Source organism: Haliotis rubra, unplaced genomic scaffold (assembly GCF_003918875.1).
Source record: "Haliotis rubra isolate DU_JTF1 unplaced genomic scaffold, ASM391887v1 Scf1791, whole genome shotgun sequence".
In the NCBI taxonomy this organism is placed as follows: domain Eukaryota; kingdom Metazoa; phylum Mollusca; class Gastropoda; order Lepetellida; family Haliotidae; genus Haliotis; species Haliotis rubra.
Genome location: NW_025765771.1, coordinates 1 through 7935, shown reverse-complemented (window position 1 = coordinate 7935; position 7935 = coordinate 1).

The following is a 7935-nucleotide window of genomic DNA, read 5'->3' as shown; positions in this document are numbered from 1 at the left end:
GGCATGTGTCAGCAAATTCAGCGAACCTGACAATCCCATCCTATTAGTCGCCTCTTCCGACAAGCAGGGGTTGCTTGAGACATATTCTCACCCAGATCTTCACCGGTCTCCAAATTCACGTCCTCCAACTGGATCTGACCAACCGCTAGATAAAGGTTTTGTCATGTTTGGATAAAAATGACATTCCGAGCAGTAGAGATATGCAGGGAATCAATGAGTGAGTGAGTGTAAATAATCAATAAAATATTTTTAACAATACTGAATCGTCATAATGGTAGTTAACTGTGTTTGGAGTAAACAGTCCGAGACAAAGTATTCTTTTGAAAATATAATGCAGAATGAAGTGGGACACAATATGCATTTCAGAGATTAGAAAATCAGAACACGGGATTTGTCTTAGTCCTAGCTGGACAGTGTCACTCAATGCATGTCATCATTGAATCTATGGTGAATGTGCTAACAAAAAGTGGAAGAAAATAACAAAGTTCACGCTGTTGTTATCCTAGATCGCACATGCGTCTGTCACATTGCCATTATTCTCTCATTTCATTAGTAGCAAACCCAACGACGTTTCTATTCAGTTTCTACATCTCAAATCATTTTAATCATTTAAAAGGAAAATCCGCAAAATATAATTTTCAAATGAAAGATTGTTGCTTTTACATAATCAATATATTTATCGTTTTTCTGTTTGTTTGTTTTAAAACGATTAACGAAATGAATAAATTTGATTAAAACACAAATATTTAATACCTGAGTTACGAAACACTTGGGATTTACTTGGTGTCACGTGATGCATGAACAGCCATACATAATCTGGAGAGCATTGCAACACTTGCCATCGTTACAAGCTACGAGCTTGGTATATGCATGACGTCACATACATGTTAGACATATTGACGGTATTAGGTGGCGGCTATATATACTGTCAGGTATTCCGGGGAATTTTTGTGCACTAAAGACACACCTTGGTCAATTCCCCGAGAAAAGCGACTCTGCGTCAGCTTATCTTTTCAGGAATTCAACTTTCGGGTGAACACGAGTAGAATGACTTTGACCACCCCGTTTATCTGTATATGCACTTGAAAGCATGCTTGCATATCGATTTACTCCGTGCAGCGTTATATGGATGCAGGCCTGTCGTGAATCATGAACGACAGAGCATATTTAATCTTTATCAGCTTTCGGAAGCCTTCGAGGGTCATGTTTCTTTTATGGTGTGGTATATTTCAAATATAAGTTTCAAGATACTCATTTCAAATTTTAAGATATATGATCTTGAAATTTCAAGTTAGAATTCTAGTTAGTATGTTGAAATTTCAACTGAATATCTTTACATTTCAAGATAAACTGGTCCTAAACGGCTTTCGTAATTTTCATTTCTTCTTTTCATCAACATATTATCTTGAAAGTTAACATATCTATCTTGAAAGTTCAGATTTCACAGCTTAAAATGTCTGAAAAAGAACAAAAATAACGAATGGCCCTCAGAGGCTTCCGTAGACCTCAGTACCTCCGTATGAAAGAGTGGTTTAGTATGGCAAGTAGTTGAAGGCTCAATACTGCATGGAATGGTGAGAGATTCAACGCCGCTTGTAACATTATTTGTACATCACATTCATCTACAGTGGTTCCGAGACGGTGGGGTAGCCCTGTGGCTAAAGCGTTCGTTCGCCACGCCGAAAACCAGGTTCGATTCCCCACGCATTTGGTCATGCAAGTGAACATCGTGTTCCATAAATACACTAGGGCATGTGAGGTCATACAAGAGAACAGTGTCTTCATTCAACACGCTAGTGAGGGTTAGGTCACATTTCCTTATTCGTTGTTGCATGCTATATTGAATTCTTTGATAAATACAACTTAAGCCAATCAACTTTCCAGATCGAATATATGTCATCTCGTTTTGACAAAAATAACATTCAATTTAGAAAAGAGGTTTTGGATTGGAGAAGTAATGAGTGAGCGAGATGTACCAATCATTTTAACATTCTTCTAACAATGTCTCTGCCTTGCGAAACCTGATTTCATGGATGCACGGTAAAGTTATAATGTCACTCCTCAGGAAGGTCACGATCAATTACCAATGGTAACACAGATCCATATTTCATAGCGTCCTGTGGAACTACCACAGTGCAAAAGGGAACATCTTGCTGAGTGCAGCGTAATACTAAACTCACTTAAGGGAACATAGCAGTTGCAGAACATGAACCTATTCAGCATATCAGTGATTACGTTTTGGTCCACATACCTACTACATACTGACGACGTTTACAATTCTGAAGATAATTGATCCGATTAATTGATTGATCTTCAGTAACCCATGGTGGCGGTGGGGTAGCCTAGTGGTTAAAGCGTTGGCTCGTCACGCCGAAGACCCGGGTTCGAATCCCCACAAGGGTACAATGTGTGAAGCCCATTTCTGGTGTTTCCCGCCGTGATGTTGCTGGAATATTGCTAAAAGCGGCGTCAGTCAGTCAGTCAGTAACCCATGCGTGTCGTAGGAGGCGACTAACGGGATCGGGTGGTCATGCCCATGCTGTTGATTACTGGATTCTCTTGTCCAGGCTCAATTATGTACTGACCGCTGCCATATAGCTGGACTATTGCTGAGTGCATGTGCTTTGGAAACATGCAGCATATGCTATAACTGGGGATTACACCATCTCAGCAAAGAACATATTCTAGGTGAGGTGAGGTGAAATTGGGTTAACGTCGTGCTTGAGAATATTTCGCTCATATGACGACGTGCATGCGTGTGTATGTGTATGTGCGGCTGCTTGTACTAGCCCAGACTGAAGCTGGTTTTATAGTACTAGCCCACTGAGATACCATGCTGCAGTGAAGCATGAAGACCCCACTCAGACACATTATACTGACACCGAGCCGACCAGTCCCTCTTGTACCCATTAATGCCGAGCGCCAGGCAGGGACCAACAAGTACCATATTTTAACGTCTTTTGGTATGACGCAGTCGGGGATCGAACCCGCAACCTTCCGCTCACAGGGCGGACGCTCTAACCACTACACCACGGAGGCGGTCACATATTCTAGTAATTTGGTTAGATTGAGTCCCTGTCGAGATTAAAACCTTCACTTTGAATCCCAAATTATAACATCTGTGACATTTGGCCTATTTCTAAATGACTTTATATATTCAAAGGGAAAAACATAACTGGATGTTTTAGATGGTATTATCTTGATAAAACTCACTTATGTAACACCATTTTGAATACTTGATTATAACTATATCCATTACGGTTAATCATCTGTTCAGTGAATTTTGCTCATGTGTTTAATATATTAATAGTTAAATGTGGAACTTTAACTTCAAAATTCCAAGAAAGAGCTGCATAGTACTGATATAATTGATGATTCATTTAATATTGAGTCTATAACATTATAAAATGTCTCATAAATCAAATTGAATAGGTGAAAAATCCCCAGTGAATTAACTGTCACTTTCCACATGTGTTGAATCTGCTGCAAAACAAACCTTTATCAAAGGTCAGTTAACACTGACTGTTGGTGTTCTGTGAGCAGGCCATTTCCTGTGAACAGAGAGATGTGGTGCAATAGGGCTTGCTGAATCCTCAGTTTATGCCCTATCACTATTCACCAGTCAGGATAATGATTATGATGGTCTGAAACCTATAGCAATTCAACGAGAAATACGCGATCTGTAGTTACTCACAGCACTTACAGCACAGCACAGCACAGCACAGCACAGCACAGCAAGCCCTGCACCCCTTCTGTTTGTATCTTCACTGATTATACAGATCCAAATTTTCTGTTGGGGGTGAAATTGTCTCTGAAAGTTAATCAAATGACGTAAAGCCCCTGGCAATTGTCACAGTTGTACAATTAATTATATCTCAGAAGATAAAGCAGGAATAACAGTTTACATTAGCCAACTGGCATTTTAGATATCAGGGAGACAGAGCTGTTGATAACTGGCTGTTCAGGAAATGCTGCCTACACGTGCTTTGGTTGTTTTTTACCTTGCCGTGGGTCTCAATGTATAGATTAGATGAGGTCAAGAATGTGTATGCATTTAGGAAATATGCATCGGAGCAGCAATGTGATAATGATACTCCATTTACTAAATTCAAGCCATACGGGATCTTGGATTGTTTCAGCAAATGTTTGCAACTTGCTAGTTGTAGTCTTGTAAGATATCATCCAAAGAAGCTGATCTGCCGAACATCAAAGACTGTGCCATCTGCTAAACCTAAGAACTCAAGGGGTGACCAAGGTTGGATTTGTTGGAATGTAACACGTCCGGTAAGGGAATCAATGTGTTGCATCTTAACTAAATGTGAGATATGTAAGGTATACATAGTTATCTGATTCCGAGCTTTAATTAATTGGAGCTGAAGCAACACTTTGCTGATCCTAACATGTGGCCTTAACTGGGCAACCTGACTGCAGTGCATGTCGGCGGACGAAAGGTGTCATGGCAGTCACCGGACCCGACAAGAAGTGTTTTTTTTTAGACCAACCTACCAATTCGAACATAGTTTTGCACAGACAGCTAGTAAAATTTAATTCATATGGAGTTTGGACGGAAATGATTACTTTCTTTATCCTCTGTTGACACTCCATAGTGTGTGAGGGGTGAGTATCGTTTAGCAATATTCCAGTGTATTTAGCAATAGTCCAGTGTATTTAGCAATATTCCAGCAAAAATACGGTGTAGAACACCTGAAATGGGCTTCATACATTGCACCCATGTGGAGAATCGAACCCTGGTCTTCAGCAATACGAGCAAACGCTTTACCCAGAATTGATTGAAGTCAGGTGGTACAGTATGAACACCAAACAACACAAATCATAAAGCAATACATAGTAAGGATTCAAACACAAGGATTATCTTGTCAAGGATGTAGAGAAAGCCTGGGCCTCATGTTTGACATTCAACACCGCACATAAAATACATCAAGGATGTTGACATGCTAAAAGTCGTTTCAAATTCTGAATTGGTTGAGGGGATCAGGCGTCGTAGGGGAAGGGGGGCATGAGGAGGGGGAGGAGCAGAGGGTTGTTGATGTTTCTGTCTTCTATGTCTCAACTCCCCCTACAACTATAAGACAATGCTCGTTCACTTGTACAGGTCATTAATCCACTCCCACATATATCCAACTGTTCATATGGACATCAAACCCATTCTTTCATTTTCCAGGTTCCCTGTCCCGACCATCTGCAAGGAACCCGGTGCTTTAAGGCCAGGAGTGGTCAAACAAAGTGTGTCTCTTATGGTGCGTGATGAATTTCTTATCACAAAACGTCAGAATGTAGGTTCGATGCTAATGTTTTATGAAAGGCCTTACTTTCCGACTCAATGCTTATGTCACAATTACACTACTGGATTCGTGAGCGGATAAATTGATGATTTGTAAACATTAAGCATTAACAGTTTACCAACCTAAGCACAAAGTGGCGTGGGCGGTTTTGACTATGTCATAAGAGTATGTTTAAGAATCAGCATCAAAAAGTGATTAAACCAGGTGTATAAGGTGAGCGTTCAGCTCAGCCCAGTACATTCACATGCACAGGTAAGTCCATTGTTACATTCACGTATTGTTTTACAAAACACGAGAACATGTGGTACATGTCAAAATTAAGGAATTGAGTCGGACGTAATTCTTGTCACTTATGTGTTTAATTACGAAATGCTTTCACATGCTTAGATATTACCTTGAGCCATCAACTTCTTGCTGAGAAGCGTGAAGATAATTCATGGTGGACATGCATTAGAAACTTCCAAATTTGACGTATCAGAAGCAAAACTGATGCCAAATGTCATTCCATCCATGAACCCGTATTGTGTGTTCTGGTGATTGTTTCAAGGGAAATTGCTTTTATAATTAGCGTGTATTTGAGACGAGTGTAACTCTAGACGAAAAGTATGATAATGTTCTCCGGGGTGAGTGAGTGAGTTTAGTTTTAGTCCGGTTTTGGCAATATTCCAGCAATATCACGTCAAGGGATACCAGGAAAGGGCTTCACCCAAGTGAGTTCAGATCGGCATTGTTCCAGTCATGTCATGACTGTGAAAGCTATATCTTAACAAACTAGGATATTCTATATATGTCAAAATAGAACAGTGCAGTAACTAGAATATCACAGATTAACATATAGAACTAGCAAGTACCCATACAACGCTATCTTTATGCAGTACTTGCCTTCATTTTTTTACTGGAGCTTTCTGATGAAATAATTAAACATTTTCGTGATTTTTGTTTTAAATCAGTTCTAATATTGTGCTTCCAGACCGACAAGAGAAACTACAGAAGAAAGTCAGAATGTTGAAACAAGTAGAAAAAGTTACCGAGTTATTCAACACAACACCACAAGGTAATATTTTGCACTTGCATGCTAAAATACAGCACTGACTTTAAATGTTGCAAGATACAGAGTGAGTGAGTGACTGCCTGACTGACTTTGGTTTCACGTCGCAATATCCCAACAAAATCTCGGTAGGGGACACCACAAATGGGCTTCACACATTGCACCCATGTTGGGATTCGAACTCGGGTCTTTGGCTTGACGAGCAGACACTTTAACCGCTAGGCTATCCCACCGCACATATTTACTGCAAAGTGCAAATGTCTGGAAAGTAAAGGTGAGTAAAGAATTTGGAAGGTATGGCAGACAAAACTGACCAACATTGACCCGTTTATCGTGTATTTTCAATTGGAAGTTAAAAGTCGGATTTTTCTACATTGTCTACTAGAGGCTTAGCATCCATTGAATATTGCAACAACTGACATCTTTGCTCAGTCTTGAAAATAAATGCTTGGTTGGTGGGTTGGTTTGCTGTTTAACGCAACATTTAGCAAGTTTTCAGCTATATGACCTGTAAAAAATCGAGATTGGACCAGACAATCCAGTGATCAACAGCATGAGCATCGATCTATGCAACTAGGATACGATGACATGTGTTAAGCAAGTCAGCGAGTCTAAAGCGCATGTCGGGGGTCTGAGCTGTGCATCGAATGATGCCTCTGCTCGAAATCGTTAATTTATACTTGGGTCTGGGAGCAGAATTGGCATATAATGACGCTCTTAGTTGGCCTGTAACAGAACCTCCATTCTGTATACTACTCGATGTGACGTAAAGCCCAACTCAACTCAATTCAACTCAAATCAGTCTTGTCATTTAAGTCATGCTAATCTTCTCTGTATCAAAATGCGAAAATCCTAACGTCCCTCCCTGTTTGTGGTGTAATTGTGGCGTAATTATTGACTTTTACATAACAATAATTTGAAGCAAAAATGTTCCCCATTCCATTATCTACACTTTGGTACATGAAAAATGAAATTCATTGTGTTTTCACAGAGCTGTGAACCCTATAAAAATGCATTTTGTCAACATTGCCCAACTTTCTAAGGGCAATAACTCCGACACTATTCAAGATGTTGACATGCCTTGAAGGGTTAGGTAGTCCGAAGTGTGGGCTTTAATATGAAATATCGAACATGATTTTACTATATGCCGTTCTGGAGAAGAAGATTTTTAAACACAGGCACCGTCAAAACGTGCGGAAATGTAAAAAATCGTAAAGTTTGTGTTTGTGTCGTAATTGTGACGTAATTATTGATTTTTACATAATAATAATGTGAAAGTAAAAAGTGTTTCCCATTCAATTATCTACAGTTTGGTACCTTGAACAATGAAATCGATTTTGTTTTCGCAGAGCTGTGACATTTTTATCAACCCTATGAAAATGCGTCTTGGAAAAAATTACCAACATCCAAGGGCGATAACTCCAAAGCTGTTCAAGATATCAACATGCCTTGAAGGGTTTAAGTTTTCCGGAGTATGGACTTTCCAACGGCGTATCGAACGCGATTGTACTGTATGCCGTTCTGGAGAAGATCTTTAAACACAGGCACCGTCAACATCGACCGAAATTTCAGCTTCTTCAAAAA